This window comes from Malus sylvestris, chromosome 10 (genome assembly GCF_916048215.2).
Source record: "Malus sylvestris chromosome 10, drMalSylv7.2, whole genome shotgun sequence".
NCBI lineage: Eukaryota > Viridiplantae > Streptophyta > Magnoliopsida > Rosales > Rosaceae > Malus > Malus sylvestris.
In genome coordinates, this window is record NC_062269.1 from 30,822,124 (window position 1) to 30,840,291 (window position 18,168).

The following is an 18,168-nucleotide window of genomic DNA, read 5'->3' on the forward strand; positions in this document are numbered from 1 at the left end:
GACTCCATCACCATCATTAGAGAGCATCGCCGCCTACTGAGCAACCGCCTTGCCGCGAGCATCAACTCTAGCCCATCATTTATGTATTGAGGAGCGAGCCCTTATTCTATAAAAGGGACTCCTTCACCTTTAAACGCCACAAGCCAAGCCAACCAAGGCAACATAAGCCACGAGCCGAGCAGACTCGCAACGTGTGCTACTTCTAGTTGAGCATCATTTCAGATTGAGCACTGCGTCATATCGAGCATCAGTTCAAGATAGCATCTAGTAACTTCGGCCCACACATGGACTGAATTTCAAGTCTCCAGCCAAAAGACTCTCTTGACTGAAGACTTGGGGGACTACTGTTTATACCATATTTAGGGCCTCGTATTTAGATCTCGTAAAAATACTTGGGGGACTTAAATGTAATTATGTAATAAAGGAAGGGGCAAATATGTAATAAGTGAGAAGCCCTTATTCTATAAAAGGACTCATCACCCTCACAATTAGGGGAGGCCATCTCCTAGGCTATCAGAGACCTCACTCTCTTCCTCAGAGGCTCTGAATCTCTCTCCCTCACTTCTCAGATAAATACATAATTAGTGTGGACGTAGCCCAAACCTTGGGGTGAACCACGATACATCTTTTGTTATTTACATTTCTTGCAGATTCATGGTCGGATTTACGTTGTTCCAAGACCTCCGGTTTTGTGCATCAAGAATAATGATACTTTACATCTAAGGACAGAGTTGGACTCTCTCCCTTTGCTCCCATCTCGTGCCATGTTGAGAACAATAAAATGGCTCGTGTTTGAAACACGAGTTGTTCTAACACGGGTCGTTTTCCCAACAAGCGAAGTCTTTTCAGAAGTTCCAACCAACAAAAAGAATGTAGTGTAAATTTGTAGCACGGGAAAAAATTGACACCAAAATGCAAACATTCCCAATTAAAGAATCAGTTTTCCACCAGGTTTGGTGAGTTCCAGCATTGTCAATACATGACGAAGCAATTAGTGCGGCAAAAGCAGAAACTGGCTGGCCGTGAAGAATGGGGTACAAATCAAAACTCAAACCAGATTGCGGCGTTAAACTGCAACATGTATTGCAACTTTCGCTTTTATACATCCATGACTTCAAACTTGAGATATACGAAATTCAAGTCCTAATATACAATCAGCAAGTCAACCATGACTTCAAAATTGAGATATAAGAAATTCACGTCCTAATATACAATCAGCAAGTCAACCCAAAAGTTTTCATTAACATTTTGGTCAAACGTTTGAGCGGAAAGTGAGGGAATCTGCTTTGTCATCGAAGATAAATATCTCTGTATCTACTACGCTCATCAGGTAACTTGTAAACATAAGAAGATATATATTTATGTAACACTAACTGGGTTGTAGGTCTCAAAGTGAAGGTATTGCGAAGTCCATAGTAAGTGCAAAGAAACATATGTTGTGGGTTTGGTTTTGATTTCTTTGTGACCCAAAATGCATGCCAATTAAATAGAGATCTTTCTTTGCAAGACTCGTGCTAATACATGTAAGAAGAGATGACATAAGAAATTTGAAAGTTTTACTTTGAATTCTACTATCATAGACGAACAAACTCGTTTCTTCTGTTCTGACCATTCAATTTTTAATGTTTTCCACAAAAGAAAAAGGTTGAAAGTCATGCAGATTGGTGCATATAAATACACACGTATCTAACCTACGCATAACACATCCTTTATAGTTAAGCTAGCTATCTTTGTTTAATATCTATAAGTACAAGATTAATAGATCACCATGAGGTTTCTTAATTATTTATTCGCAGTTATAACAATTGTATTTCTCATGAGTATGGACCTGCATGTGGTTAGTGCAGGCAGGATGTTGCATGATGAGAAAGAAAACTTGAAGACGATAACGACGGTGAACAAAAACATCGTGTTGATGGATTCGAAGCAGAGGGGCGATCCTCCTCCCCATGGATCTAATCCGACGACCCCTAGGTCTACTGATCTTGCCGATACAACCATCAACCAAAGGAACTTTGCAGGCCACACTACTACTACTCCACCTCCTCCACACGATGAATACCCTAATAATGCCGTGGCTAGATCACTACTCGGCGTGGCCACAGATCGTTAATCATTTATTTGAATGATTAACAATAGCTACATAAATTCCAACCTAATAAGATATCAAATTATGTGATATAATATAGTGTTTATTGTGCAGAATGAGTAGAGGGAAAAAAACCTATATAATGTGATATAATAGTGTTTACTGTGCAGAATAAGTAGAGGGGAAAAACCCTAGTTGTCTTTGTATTGCTTGCAGCACACTCTACTTGAATAAGAAAATAGACGAATTCTCTTACAAATATCTTATTTTATTCTTTATGCAGTATGAGACTTGAGACGAATAGAATGTAATAAGATGTTTTATTCGAGCACTATAAGATGATACAAAGAACAAGTTAAAATGTTTCATGTGAAAGTCAAACATAAGCATTATAGTAACAAAAACGTCATAAAAAAATGTGCTACCCAAACACTATCACAGGGCAAAACAAACACACGTATAAGCGTTTAGAACCGTATCTCCTAATAATATCCTAATATTGAAATCTTCTAATCAGTCGTGGAAATGTCAAGTTAGACTTGGAACACTAATGCAGTGTGCCTCGGTAAATAACCATCGCATCATACAACATGTAACGCTTTGCCGACCTCTCGTTTGCATCCCACACTGAAATCCGATGGAGTCCATCACAACCATTTAACCTCCCCGCGTCCGCCATAGGCAAATAACAAGATTCTCAATACTCATTTAAAAGTTTGTTGTGATAGGAAACTGTTTGTGCAAATATAGAATGCAGTAACAACATTCCGGTGATTGATCTAGGTGGAGCTGAGGGCGGTGGTCATACCTGTATAACTGAGCAGATTCTCAAAGCTAGTCAAGAATTCGGTTTTTTTTTTTTCATTTTTTCGGGTAACTTATCGACTATCGAGACTTCAAATTCTTTCCTTCATTTTTTTTTCTTTTTTGTGCAGTGACTTGACCTTAATGTTTGAAAAAAGTTGAGGTTCCACTACAAACCAATTGATAATATGAGGAGTAACCTAGCCCTTATAAGCTCATGCAAAGTCTTTGCTTCCATCAATGTGAGATTTTTTCTCAACACGCCCCCTTATGTGTGGCGAATTTCAACCCAAATATGTGGACAACACAAACGGGATTACGTGGAGCGTGTATAGCCATTAAGCTTCACATGTGAGACAACCTGCTCTTATACCATGAAGAAAGTTGGGGGTCTAAAACCAATTAGCAATATGAGAAGTACTCCAACCTCTTACCTATGCAAGGTTCTCTCCCCCGTCAAGACGAAATTCTTTCTCAACAATGTCGAGCATCGTCTTGCTGCTGGCCTGGGATCACAATCAAGGTATTGTTTGTCTTCTATTTATTTACAAGATTTTCTGCATTATGTGAGCCTTTATTAAGCCAATTGATACACAAAGAAATATGTTTATTCCAAATTGATATAAAAAATTTGGAATATATGGATGGTTGACTAGAAATCATAGGTAAGTTTGAAAGCAATTTCTCAGTTTTATATGTGCACTAATTTTCCCCTTTAATCATTGTAAGGCTAGATACACATTGAGGGAACGGAGAAGCTTATTTCAAGCTGGTACAACAGTAAAACCTTGCCTGAGAGTTACATATTCCCAGCGGATGCAAGACCCGGGAATCTTACTACCGCTCATTTGTGAGACAACATTCCAGTGATTGATCTGGGCAATGATCAAACCAATGTAATCCAGAAAATACTCAAGGCTAGCCAAGAATTTGGGTTTTTTTCAAGTAACGTTTTGAGACTTCAAATACTCTTCCTTGATCATCGAGTAACCACTGCTTCAAATTTTCAATTACTATGTTATGCGACATCCAATTAATGTTATTTACAAATCAGGTTGTCAACCATGGCATATCAGAAGGTTTGTTGAACGACACGATGGGTGTGTTCAAGGAGTTCTTTGACTTGCCTGCAGAAGACAAGGCAAACCTCTACTCTTACAACCCGAAAAAAAGGTTGTAGGCTCTCAACCAGCAGTGGATATTTCGATTTGGAAGATGTTCATTTGTGGCGTGATTACCTACGACACCCTTGCCATCCTCTAGAGGAATGTATGCAGCAGTGGCCCCAGCAGCCTAGTAGATATAGGTACCAAATATATATAGATTCATGTTCTAAAAACTCAATTCTTTTTTTTGTTGCATATATTGGACATTTATATTTTCATATCTACAAAGACTAATTATCGATGATATGGATTCTAGAGATCTTGTTGGGACATGTTCTGCACAAGTTAGAAAAGTAGTTGTGGAAGTTTTGGAGCTAATAAGTGAAGGACTTGGGCTCGGAACTGCATATTTTAGGGATGAACTTTGCCATAATGTGACACTCTCAGTTAATCATTACCCGCCTTGCTTGGACCCAAGTTTGACATTAGGTGTACCTAAACATTGTGATCATGTAAATATGAGGGCCTAAGTATATTTCCCCACGTATGTAGTCACCCTTCTTAATTACCATATGAAAACCCTTTTCTTTTTTATTGACATGAGATTTAGATTATCAGTAATGGGAAGCTGAAAAGTGCTGAACATCGGGCAGTTGCAAGTTCAAGCAATTCCAGGACATCTGCTGCATTTTTCATAGCGCCTTCAGACGATTGTATTGTAGAACCTACTGAGCTCTTATTAGTGCAAGCAATCCACAACTCTATAAACCCTTTCAATGTTAGAACTGCAGAAATCTTCAAGAAAAGATACAGAAAGCAGAAGAAAGAAGAAAGAATTAGAGAAAGAATCAGGCTAAGAAGGAGAGAGAAAGAGATGATTGTATTTTTTCAGTATGTTATTTCACTGTTTACAAAAACTGCTATATCTCGTTACAAAGCTTTCTAACTAAGCTAAGAACTAACTGCCTAACTACCTTATAACAGACTATGTAATCTCTTGACAAGTGTCATTCATTTCTGCCATAGATTTATCTGTCACTCGGATGTTGGTTTTCTTCACTTCACTACTCTTACATCCCCCCTCAATCTCACGCTTGTAGGAGCTACGCATGAGATTGCCACAATGCAATTGAAACAATGGTGTAGACAGCCATTTAGTCAATATGTCAGCAGATTGATCAGATGAAGAAACATGTTGAATCTGAAGATCTCTTCTTGTTACTTGTTCTCTCACAAAATGGTAATCGATTTCAATATGTTTGGACTTAGCATGAAACACTGGATTTGTGGATAGAGCGATAGCAGAAACATTGTCACAATGAATCATGGGAGGCAATTGTAATGGAATGTGAAGATCATAGAATAATTATCCTATCAAGGCAAGCTCAGCTGCAGTGATGGCAACAGCTCTATATTCAGCTTATGTTGAGGACCTAGAAATAGTATGTTGCTTATTCAAAGCCCACGAAATTAGATTGGAACCAAGAAACACAATGAAACCAGATGTAGACCTTGTATCATTAGGATTTCCAGCCTAATCTGCATCATTATATTATTGTAGATAGATTGGTCCTGATTGAAATCGAATACCATACTCTGAAGTGCCTTTGAGATACCTAATTATTCTTTTTATTGCAATAACATGTGATTCCATAGGATTGTGCATAAACTGACAAGCTTGATTAACTAAAAATGCTATATCAGGTCGAGTAAACGTTAGATATTGCAGTGCTCTAACAATACTTCGATACTAGTCAGGACTATGATAAGGTCTCCCATCATCTTTTAGCAATCTGTGATAGGGAAGACAATGAGTAGCATAAGGTTTGCAATCTTGAAGATCAACTTTGTCAATTAACTCCTTTGTATATTTTGATTGAGAGATAAATAAGCCATCAGAAGTATATTGAATTTGTAGTCCTAAGAAGTAGTTCAAAACTCCCAAATCCTTCATGTCAAATTCCTTTGTGAGATCTGCAATAACATCATAAACCAACTGAGGATCACTGCCTGTGAGAATCACATCATCAACATAGAATAATAAAACAACTGTGCCCTGTGATGTGTGTTTAACAAATAAAGAAGGATCTGCTTGAGACAATTGAAATCCCAATCCTGGCAGAAAACTTGTGAACCGCTAATTCCAAGCTCGAGGAGCTTGTTTAAGATATATAGGGATTTTTGAAGCTTGCATACATTATTTGAGGGATGACTAGAACTTTGAAAACCTTGAGGATGTTCCATATACACCTCTTCTTGTAGTAAACCATGCAAGAATGCATTTTTAACATCCAGTTGTTTAAGAGTCCATTTAAATTGTGCTGCCAATGTTAGAATCAATCTAATGGTTGTTGGTTTAACAACCAGACTGAACGTTTCACCATAATCAATGTCCTCCTCTTGGCTGTAACCCTTTGCAACAAGTCGTGCTTTATATCTGGATATCGAACCATCTGTATTCCATTTGATTCTGTACACCCACTTACAACCAACAAGATTTTTATGTGGTGGGAAAGGAACAAGAGACCATATTTGTTGAGATTGTAGAGCAGCAATTTCCTCTTGCATTGCAAAAATTTCCTCTTGCATTGCAGACTGCCATTATGGTATTTTTGCAGCTGCTTTGAATGTTTTTGGTTCTAATTGTGGTGAATTGATAGCCATTGATGCAGAATAAACCTTTCTTTTGACAATGCTACTCTTTGACCTCATCTGCATTGGATGCAGATTCATATGAATGGGAAGATCAACAATTAGTTGGTCTTGTTGGAAATCAAGATCATCATGGATAGGGAACTGTGTAAATTCATGGTGGCTAGATTTAGTGGGTGAAGAAAGTAACTGTGTAGTTGAATGATGTAGTAAGGGTGTTTGAATAGACTCTGAAACACTACTTGATTGTGTTTCCAAGAACTCTGAGGCTGTAGATGTAGTCAAGGAATATGTGGCACTAGATGAGATTAGACACATGGACTCTGAAGCCCTAGATAAAGATGAATGCATATGAGATAATGGTAATGTGACTTGATTATGTAATGAAACTGATGGTATGGATGGTACAGATAAAGGTAGTGATGACTCGGATGTTGGTTGGATCAACTGAGGTACAGCAAATGGTGTGGTTGAATATGGAAACTGTGTTTCATTAAAAAGAACATGTCTAGAAATATAAACCTTGTTTGTGATCCCATCTAAACAGAGAAAACCTTTGTAGTTGTCTACATATCCCAAAAATGTACAAGTTGTTGTTTTGGGTTGTAGTTTTGAACTGTTATAAGGTTTTAATAAAGGATAGCAGGCACATCCAAATACTTTGAGATGTGTAAAAGTTGGAGGTTTACCAATTAACAACTTGTAAGGGGATTGCATTTTTAAAGAAATATAAGGCATTCTGTTTATAAAATAAATGGTTGTTGAACAAGCAAAAAACTAAAACTTGGATGGAAGTGTAGCTCTTTGCAATAATGTGATGGCAGTTTCTAGAATGTGCTTGTGTTTCCTTTCTGCCAATCCATTTTGCTCTGGAGTGTATAGGCAAGATTTTTTATGCAAAATGCCCTTGGATGCTAGAAAGTGTTGAAATTGATGACTTGTATATTCACCACCACCATCGCTTTGGAAGGTTTTAATATGGACAGAAAATTGGGTACTTAAGAATGCATGAAACTTAACAAATATTTGAAATACTTCTGCTTTATTTCTTAATGGAAAAATCCATGTGTATCGAGTACATTCATCAATAAAACTAGCATAGTACCTATACCCTTCAAAAGACAACACAGGGGCAGGTCCCCATACATCACTATGAATCATCTCTAATGGGGTTACAGACTTATTTGCAGGAAAAGAAAAAGGCAATTTTATAAATTTGCCTTTCAAGCAAGGAGTACAAATCGTTTGACAAGTATCTGTGAATGCAGAAGCTTTGGTGTGTTGCAACATTGCAGAAGTGACTGTATTTGAGGGATGCCCTAATTGTTGATGCCATAAGCTTATAGTAATTGGTTTGGTTAGATAGCATGCATGTAATATGGATGATGCATGTAATGTCTTCTGTGGAGATTTAAACGGAATGGGGTAATAGCCAGCTTTACACAGTCCTTTGAATAGGATTTTCCCTGTGATTTTGTCCTGGACCCAAAAGGAAATATCATCACATATGAATCTACATTTGTTATCCTTGCAGAGTTGATATATGGATAATAAGTGTTGTGATAGTTTAGGAACATGCAACATATTTTTCAATGTAAAAGTATGACTAGGAGCTTGCAGTGTAGATGCACCAATACTAGAAATTGTCAAACCTGCACCACTCGCAGTGGTTATTGTATATGTGCCTTGATATTGAGTAGCCAAATCAAGATTTGCAAGCTCTGAAGTTATATGAGATGTGGGACCAGTATCCGCAACCTAGAAATGTTCAGGTGGTGCAGAAGGATTGTGACTTGCTTGCATCACAGTGAGATTAACTGAGGGTGGTCTTTCTTGGTATGCAAAGTTGTTTTTGTCATAGCACTGAGTAGCAGAGTGCCCAAACTTCCAACATATTTAACATTGAATAGCTGCTTCATGTCCAGCAATTGGTATATTGTGCCTTTGAAAACAATCTGCAGCCTCATGACCTTTTTTGTTGTAGATTTGTGATAGGATTTTTACAACTCATGTGAATGCGATAAAAACCTCCTATTTTACTTGCAAGAATTACAAGGATATTGTAGTATAAACGGATCTCGCAAGGTCATTCTCCACAGGGATTATTAAATAAACCGAAACAAACCAGATTTCAATTAATTATTGTAAAGTAGAAATTTAAGTGATTGATTTTATAACCTAATTAAAATAAAAACGAATTTAATGAATTAAAATAAACAATCTGCAATATTAGGATTAGAGAGAAGAAAACAGTTTTGAGAAAATCAAATTAAGAAAGCACTAGGGTTCCACCATCACCTAGCAATCCTATGAATTTTTACCAATTACTTATGATCTACACATGCCACTTTGAAGGTTAGATTTTCCTAATTCATATTCTACTTGGAACCTCCAACATAGAACGTATATCTAACATGCAACCCGTCCGGACGTTCGGATCAAATCTAAACATGAAAGACTCATTATGCTTTATGAAAATCCTTTGAAAAACCATGCAATCCTTAAGACGTGATATTCATCCTAAGAGAAACTACAATTATTAATCACAAGAAGCCAGCGTCAATTTCAGGGAACCTTCCGACCAAAATTGCATCAAATTACTTTTCTAAAGATCCTAATGGTGATCAGGCATTAATACAATTAGATAGTTTTTATCCCGGTGATTAACAATTCAAAGTACGCATGCAATCAATCATAAGCAATTAAATAAAAATCACATATTCATGCTAAGGCTCAAGGCTTCGCCCTAGCAAAAGAAATTAGTTCCGCATATTCATAATTGAAATCATAGAAAATATTATTAAGAAAAGGATTGAAAACACCTTCAAGTAGAAAATCTTCAAAACCCTAGCACTTCTCTCTGTCTCCAATATTGCATAAAATAAAGCGTATCTAAAACTGTAGACGGCCCAACAATATATCTGCTAAGCCACCACACAAAACCCTAACAAACAAAACCCTAAATTAAATAATAAAATTCATCTAAAAACTGAACAGCCACGTTTTGGCCCATAAGCTGCTCCAAAACTGGCCCAATATAGCTGGATTTAATGTTTGGAATATTCTGAACACTTTTCCAGAAGGCCACGAACCCATCCGAGGTCATCTTGGGCTCCAAAAACGCAATTTAAGCCCAAAAACGTCACTTTCCAGCACTGCGCACTGCTTCTTTATTTCATCGTCAGAAAATCACCGCTTGGTGGAAAAATCCCAAATTTTGATATGATCAAGCTAAGTGACTAACGAACGTCCTCCAACTGGAATTACTCCAAAATTCGTCCATTTGGTCCTGTTTTGCTCCAGAGGAAGTCGAAAGTCCTATATTGAAAATACAATTCAAAGTATCAAAATTCTTCCAATATATTAACCAAAATATACTAAGATTAGGATAAAATATATAATATAAAATCTACTCATCAATTTGACAAGTAGGAATCTTAGTTAGATGATCAGGGCAGGTGTGTTGAAAAACTTTTGGAGCTCCAAGAATTCCAGGACTAGAATTGTATGATGGAGAGTGATACCTGAGACCATTGTTATACTGAAACCTGCCTCTTCCTTTTCTTCTATAGTTTGTCCCTTTGTATCCCCCAAAAGAAAATGAATTGCCATAATTGCCATAATTGCCATAATTGCCATTAAAATTTCTAGAGCCATATTGAGAAGATGACCCTTGTCCAGAGTTATATCCATTAGAAGTAGATCCTCCATTGAGACTGTAACCTTGGCTCGAAGACCCTATGTCAAATCCCTGGGACTGAGATGAACTGTGATCAAGACTAAGAATTTTTCCTTTTTTAGACTGAGTGCATGCAACCATTGCAGTTCCAAAAGACACAGAAGACTCACAAGATTGTCCAATTATAGCTTCTTCAGTAAGAAGCTATGATCGAAATTCTTTCAAGGAAATCCCAGTTTCTCTTCCTCTAATAACACATTGAAATGTATTATAATCAGCAAACAAGAGCAAGGATGACTATATCATCATCGTCAAATAGAACATCGGCTGCAACAAGATAGTCTCTGGCATATTTGATTTTTTGTAAATAGACAGATATTGAATCAGACCCTTTTTGTATGTTTTGAAGCTCTGTCTTCATCTGAAAAAATTGTAGCCTTTGTAACTGTAGAGAACCGTTCTTTGAGATTTGTCCACATTGCATGAGAACTAGTACTGCCAAGAACACAAGAAATCGCAGTAGATGACAATATAGCTATGAAAAGCTGCATAAGAGCAAGATCGTGCATTTTTCAAACCTGATAGGCATCTGTTTCAACTCCTTCAAGATTCGCCTCATCAAGAAACCGTAGAGGACATTACTTGGATCCATCAAGAATTCCATGACTATCTAGCAGAAGATTGATATGAAAACTCCATACAAGATAGTTTGAGTCATCCAATTTGATTGTAACAGAAGATGACACAGTAGAGATGAGACTTGTAATGGGCGATTGAACAATTTGCAATTGAGCTGCAGTAACCATTGTTGTAACAGCAAGAAATTTCTTCACTTCGAACTTTTATCGAACAGTTGGTGGGCAACTGTTTAGGAGTCAAGTATCTTGAGAACTGGGATTTTGATGAACCTAGAAAACGCACAGAATCAACAAATCAGAGGGTTGAGAGAAAGAAATATATGTATCAGATAGTATGTGGAAGCTTTGGATTCACCTATGGTGATGATACCATGTTAGAACTGCAGAAATCTTGAAGAAAAGATACAGAAAGCAGAAGAAAGAAGAAAGAATTAGAGAGAGAATCAGGCTGAGAAAGAGAGAGAGAGATGATTGTATTTTTTTTCAGTATGTTATTTCACTGTTTACAAAAACTGTTAGATCTCGTTACAAAGCTTTCTCACTAAGCTAAGAACTAACTGCCTAACTACCTTATAACAAACTATGTAATCTCTTGACAAGTGTCATTCATTTCTACCATAAATTTATCTGTCACTCGGATGTTGGTTTTCTTCACTTCACTACCCTTACATTCAATACAAAGAGTTCTTTATCAACTATGTTACGAAGTAGGGTAAAACCGAAGTTTTACTAGAAACGTTTAAGCTCCAAGCTTAGTTGATCATCATGCAAGAATTAGTTTTGTATTGTTTTCATTTGAATAACTTGCTTTCTCTTTGCTCTGTGTGGGTGGCAAAACTAGAACAACTGGTTCAAATTTATTTCGGTGTTGGTTCATAAATATTGTAAAATAATTGCCTAGTGCAGTACTTTTTATTGGAAAGTTTGATCACAATAATTCTAGTTGGGGAGTTTTCTGGGATTGCAGGCTGAGAAAAAGCCTAGCATCTGCTGTATATGTGTTGAATTCCAACATTATGTAAAAATCTTATTCTATACATGAAATCAATTACATAATATAACAAGCAAATTTTTATTCATAACTGTCAGCTCCTTGTAACTACCATAACAAAAAAATTATGTCTTAAAAAGTAACATAAATTAAGATAACCAAACAAAGAAAATACAACAAATTAAACTCTCAATTCCTAATTACGCTTAACTCGAACTCCATCCTTCTCTTGGTACCCTAATATTCCTTTTTTACTCAATTTGCTTCTTCATTGAAGCTTTTATTCAAATCACGCTCTGGAGCTTTCTTAGGATCAGCTCCATTATTACGAGGTCGGTACCTTTTCAGTGCTGGTGGGTATGGGACATTTTCCGGTCGCATTAATCTACTTCCTTTAGTTGTTGGGGTTGCTGAACTTACTTCAGACATTTTGATCACTAAAATAAGTTAAAACGTACACTACTTTGCAACAAACAAACACAAGGCCAATGGAAGGAGCATAAAGACAAGTACTCAAGGAAATTATACGTTGATGTGTTGAGAATACTAAGCCCTAGATTTATACTGTTTGTCATAGGCTTATTTCCTTTCTTGAAAACAAATGAAATCCTAAATAGGCTAAGCACATTTAAAGCCTTTCAAACCATAAAAGGAATATAGCTTCATCCTAGAAAGAAAGGGAGCCAACCTCCTTTAAGGCAAAGTTAAGTTGGATAACGTGGGGGGTACAGCAAAAGCAAAACCCAATAATAAAACCACACTGTTAAAGGAAAATAGAAAAGAAAAATAAATTCGTTTGATCATTTTTTTCTGTCCCTTAAAAGAATACAATGTTTACAAACATATATATATATATATTATAAATTGCATCGTATCACGTACAAAAAATGTGTAAAAACGAAATACATTATCAAATAAAGAACTTCTTCAGTCATTTGTATTATATGCTGTCAAACTAATATACATTGATAAGCTAATACAGATTTTTTTTTATAGCTTACACAACTTATTAAGCTAAAACGAAAAACGAACAGTTAGGTCTTTCCTTAATTATTCATTAGAAAGAATATAAAGTTATTTGCATATTATTTGCGAAAAAAAAAAAAAATCTTTGGTTGATGGTTAAAATTTGATATGTGCATCGATGTGGCCCTCTTTGCAGGATAAACTCGTCGACATCATTTTTCATGTGAGTATTGTACTCGTCATCTGGCCATGACATGCACGAATCCTGGCCATGACAAGCTATTCATTGTTTTGACTTTTGTGTCATACAATTATGGGAAGAAACTGGGTTTCAATAAAATATATATACATATTATACATTGTATTTAACTTTACAAGTGTGTTTTTCTTTCCAAATATAGAAAGTTTGGAATGTAGAATGAGAATTTTGAAGTGTCAATCATAATTTTCTATATATATTTATATATTTAATTTTGCAGTTTGAGTAAAATATCTAAATATGAAATTATAAATATTTTTTTGGAATTTGCCGTGCAGCGTTTTGGGTGGAGGGCCCCCACAAAATTTCTTTTTAAATATGTGTGTGTATATAATATATATATATATATATTTAAATATACAATCATATAATTGTCTTGAAACTTGGCGTACAAAGTGTCTTGGGTGGGGTGAAACTTTAGCAACAATTCAACCTTTTTTTTTGGAATTTAACGCACAACATACTGGTAGCAAGTCTACGCCTGCGAATCGGTTCTTTCCCACTCCACGTACAGAGGTTAGGTACCCAATCAATGCTTCTCTTCTCTTCTGCTTCTGCTTCTTTTTCTATAATTTAATTTGTGACTTGTGAGTGATGTGCTTGTAAATATAATTAGGATTTTCAATCTAGGGTTTATGATTTGTTTATTTTAATGCGTATTGTTTATGCGAAATTAGAGTATTCACTTGTCAAGTGTTTATATTGCAGTTATAAAATTTGAACTTGTGGATGCACTTAATAAAGTGGTTAAATCCCTTCAAGAAGATAAATGGATTATGGGTGTACTTAACAAGGTTGGTTACTTTTGCTTCCTAACTAGTTTTGGTTCAAGATAATTCAATGTTTCGATGTTGAATTTTGTTAACCATACCAGTTACAGTTGCCTCTACAGAAAGAAGTTTCTCAAAATTAAAGTTGATCAAATCGTATCTTCGATCAACTATGTCAAAAGAAAGATTGAATGTGTTAGCTATTTTGTCAATTGAAAAAAAAAAATTAGTTGAAAAGTTAGATTATGTAAACTTAATTAATACATTTGCATCTAAAAACGTGAGACATGTAATATTTAAGTAATGTTTGCATATCTTTTTTCTTTGGATATGAATTCTAATGATTTTTTATGTAGAAATGAGTTTTTCCATGTATTGAGCGAAACCTTTTCTTATACATATAAATGTATAATGAGTTGGGTGTCAAAGAACTTTAGGACCCCCACTCAAAGGCTCGTCTAGGGCCCCCAATTTCTCAGGGCCGGCCCTGAGAATGAGATTTTTAAAGTGTCAATAACAATTTCCAAAATAAATTTGTTTTATCATTTTTTTTTCTGTCCCTTAAAAGAATGCAATGTTTACAAACATATATAGTATAAGTTGCATCATATCACATACAAAAAATGTGTGAAAATGAAATACATTATCAAATAAAGATTTTTTCTGTCATTTGTATTATATTCTGTCAAACTCATATACATTGACAAGCTAATACACAATTTTTTTACAGCTTACAGAACTTATTAAGCTAAAACGAGAAACCAACAGTTAGGTCTTTCCTTAATTATTCATTAGAAAGAACATAAAATTAATTGCATATTATTTGCAAAAAAAGAAAAAGAATCTTTGGTTGATGGTTAAAATTTGATATGTGGATCGATGTGGCCCTCTTTGCAGGATAAAATCGTCGAGATCATTTTTCATGTGAGTATTGTACTCGTCATCTGGCCATGACATGCAAGAATCCCGCCTTTGTAGAGTCTTATTAATTTGTTACAACTTGGGTTGGTCGGATCTGAACCACTGGGTGGGGCAGAACCCTTCTGCAGTACTGGTTTGATAATCAAATTCATAGGGAAGTTGTATTTGAGAGTAGTACCCCTATCCCGAATTTGCAGAACATCCTCCTTCATCATCATGAGTTTATTTTTCCCCTGCAAAACTCTACAGGCCTCGTGTGAGTGCATGTTCACAAGAAACACCACTGCCATGGCCACCAAAAGCATATTCAAAAACTTCGTGTTGTTCCTTGTTTGGCAATTAATATTTTTTCTTTTTTCTTTCTTCTTTCTTTCTCTGTATGCAATGCAAACAATGAGATGGAGAATGAATGAATGAATGAATTATATTATGAGTTGAATTTTCCAATAATATTTTATGAAGCTATTCTTTGTTTTGACTATTGTGTCAAAAGGTCAGATATTGAATGAGTCGTACAGTTATGAAAAGAAATTGGGTTTCACAAAAAAAATAAATATATATATATGTAAAATCACCTCAGAAATTTCCATATCATTTCGATCGTTACTATACATTCTATTTAACTATATACATGGAAATATCTCGCAATATTATATGGAATAAGGTAATATTAATTAATTAACCTAGTGATAAAGTTGAGAATTTATCAATTCATTTGCTTGCTTCGCAAACTGAGAACCGAGAAGTAAGGCTTGACGGGGAAGCATTAACTACGACCTTGAAAGTTTGAACGTTTGCAGTATTGGATGTGTGCTACCCTTTTACACGACATGGATTACTCTGAAAAAGAAAAAAATAATTGAATTTCATGGTATACGACTGAAAGTCCCATTTGACTGGAATATATCATGCATGATGTGTAGAATGATTGTCTTAATTAGGTTAAATACTCCCTCTTTTTATGAACACAATTCTTTAATTACTACTTTATATCTTCATTTATGTATAAGGGTTTAGGAGATTTCTCATAGAAACATATGAAGCTCAGGATGCAGTAGCAAGCAAATTTTTAGTGTAATTAACGGTCACACGTGACACGTGTATAATAGAATGGACATTATAGTTGATATATCATACACTAGGGTATAATATTTATAAATAAATACATGCATGTTAATACAAGTGAATTAATAACAACACATAACATGTGACAGTCACAACGTACAATCTCCAAGGACTGCAACTAACAGCCGATACCAATTAAGTTTTTAATATTTGGATGATCGACAGGCACAAGGTTTGGTTTTGATATCTTTGTACCCGAAATGTGATACCGCAGCGCAGTCTTATAAAAAAAGGTCTTTAGTTGCAAAACTTCTGCATGCATGTTATAACCATAAACCCTAAACTATGTATTATTGGACCCTGTTATATACCCTATATAATTGAGCAAATACTCAAAGCTTGTGAGGAATATATATATATATATATATATTTTTTTTTCTTTTCAGGTTGCATTATAGACTTTCAACTTTCAATTACTATGTTTTGTGTCATCTCTAGTTAACTAAAGTACTATATACATGTAATCTAATATCCTAGTGGACAGAGTGTTGACCATTCACCCATATGTCTCAATCGATTTAGAAATTTTTTCCTTCAATTATTTTAGGAGTTTCCAACTGTCCTCTAATTTTTTCTAAAAAAAGTTAACTTATATTACATGACACAGGGTAAACAAACCCTGGAATATCAAAAAAATTTGTTCAAGGAGTTCTTTCAGTTGTCTGCATGTAGAAGAACACAATTACCAATTGGTCTCTACAAATTAGATATCGATAAGTAAGAGGCACCAGGCAGTTCCATGCCATGGTACCAAACATTACCACAACAAATAATTGAATTCCAACATATATAATATGCAAAAATAATTTTAATCAACTCTAGAGTTTCTCTTACATGTATAGATATGTCAAACCCATCATATAAAACAGCAAGTAAATCTTTATTCAAAACTGTTATCAGTTCCTCTTACATGCATACCCATAATAAGCAACCAAAAAGAAATATCATTTCATAAAAGTAACATAACGAATGAAACTCCTAAGTTATAAATAACCTCCACTTGAAACACCATCCTTTTCTTGATAGCCCTAATATTATTTCTTAACTCAATTTGCATACTTCATTGAAAATTTTATTCAAATCACGTTTTGGGGCTTTCTTAGGATCAACTCCATTATTGTGTGGTCGGTACTTTTTTAGTGCTAGCGGGCATGGCACATCTTCCGGTCGCATTAATCTGCTTTCTTTAGTTGTTGGTAGGGGTGGGTTCAAAAAACCAAAAACCGAAAAAACCGAAAACCGAACCGAACCGAAACCGAAAAAACCGAACCGAATTCTTTTGGTTTGGTTCGGTTTTAGTGATCTAGAAACTGAACCGAATTAATTAAATTAAATTTTTTATTTAATTATTTGTTTTGGGTATTATTTTATAAACCCAATTTGTAAGTTAAAATGTGTTAAACCTAATGTGTTGCCAAACTTTAAGCTCAAAATATTTTAAAAAGGCCTATAAAAACTCTAAACCCTAACCTATTATTTCTCCCCCATATAAAGTTCCGGAACCAAACCTCCTTCTCAAGTACCTACTTCCATCTCCATAGCACTGTCAATCCATAAACATTTATTTCGGGTAGATTACTTGCGTAATTTGTGATGGAAAAGAATCCAACACACACTAAATAAATCTACCCACGCATTACTTTTACTAATCAAGTTGGCAACATGCAGTTACAAGCAAACAACCCTGATCTTTGAACAACATCATACAATTTAACTTTTCTAAGTCATTTGTACGATTTTTGTGTTGGGAGGTTGTTAGTTTGGACGTTGGAATACTTGATTGATGATTTTAGTTCAACTTTAAATGTTTATTTTCATTGTCTTTGATTATAGTAGAATGCTTATATTATGATTGGGTTTGAGATGTTAAAATTTAAAATTTCAATGTTTTTCATTTTTTGAAAAAAAAACAAAAAACAAAAAACCGAAATCGAACCGGAAAAAACCGAACCGAAATTTCGGTTTGGTTTCGGTTTTGGCAAAAAACCGAACCCACCCCTAGTTGTTGGGGTTATTGAACCTACTTCAGACATCTTGTTCATTAAAATCGACTAAAGTGTACACTACTTTGGAACAAACAAACACAAGGCCAATTCAAGATGGCTATGTACTCAAGGAAAATTAAAGAGGGGTACGTTGAGAACTTGAGAATAGTATAAGCCTATATT

General features: G+C 35.2%; 1 pseudogene; it reads left to right on the forward strand.

The window, feature by feature from the left end:
- Positions 1-3,329: 3,329 nt before the first annotated feature.
- LOC126584450 (protein DOWNY MILDEW RESISTANCE 6-like) overlaps positions 3,330-18,168 on the forward strand; it is a 52,143-nt pseudogene continuing 37,304 nt past the window's right edge.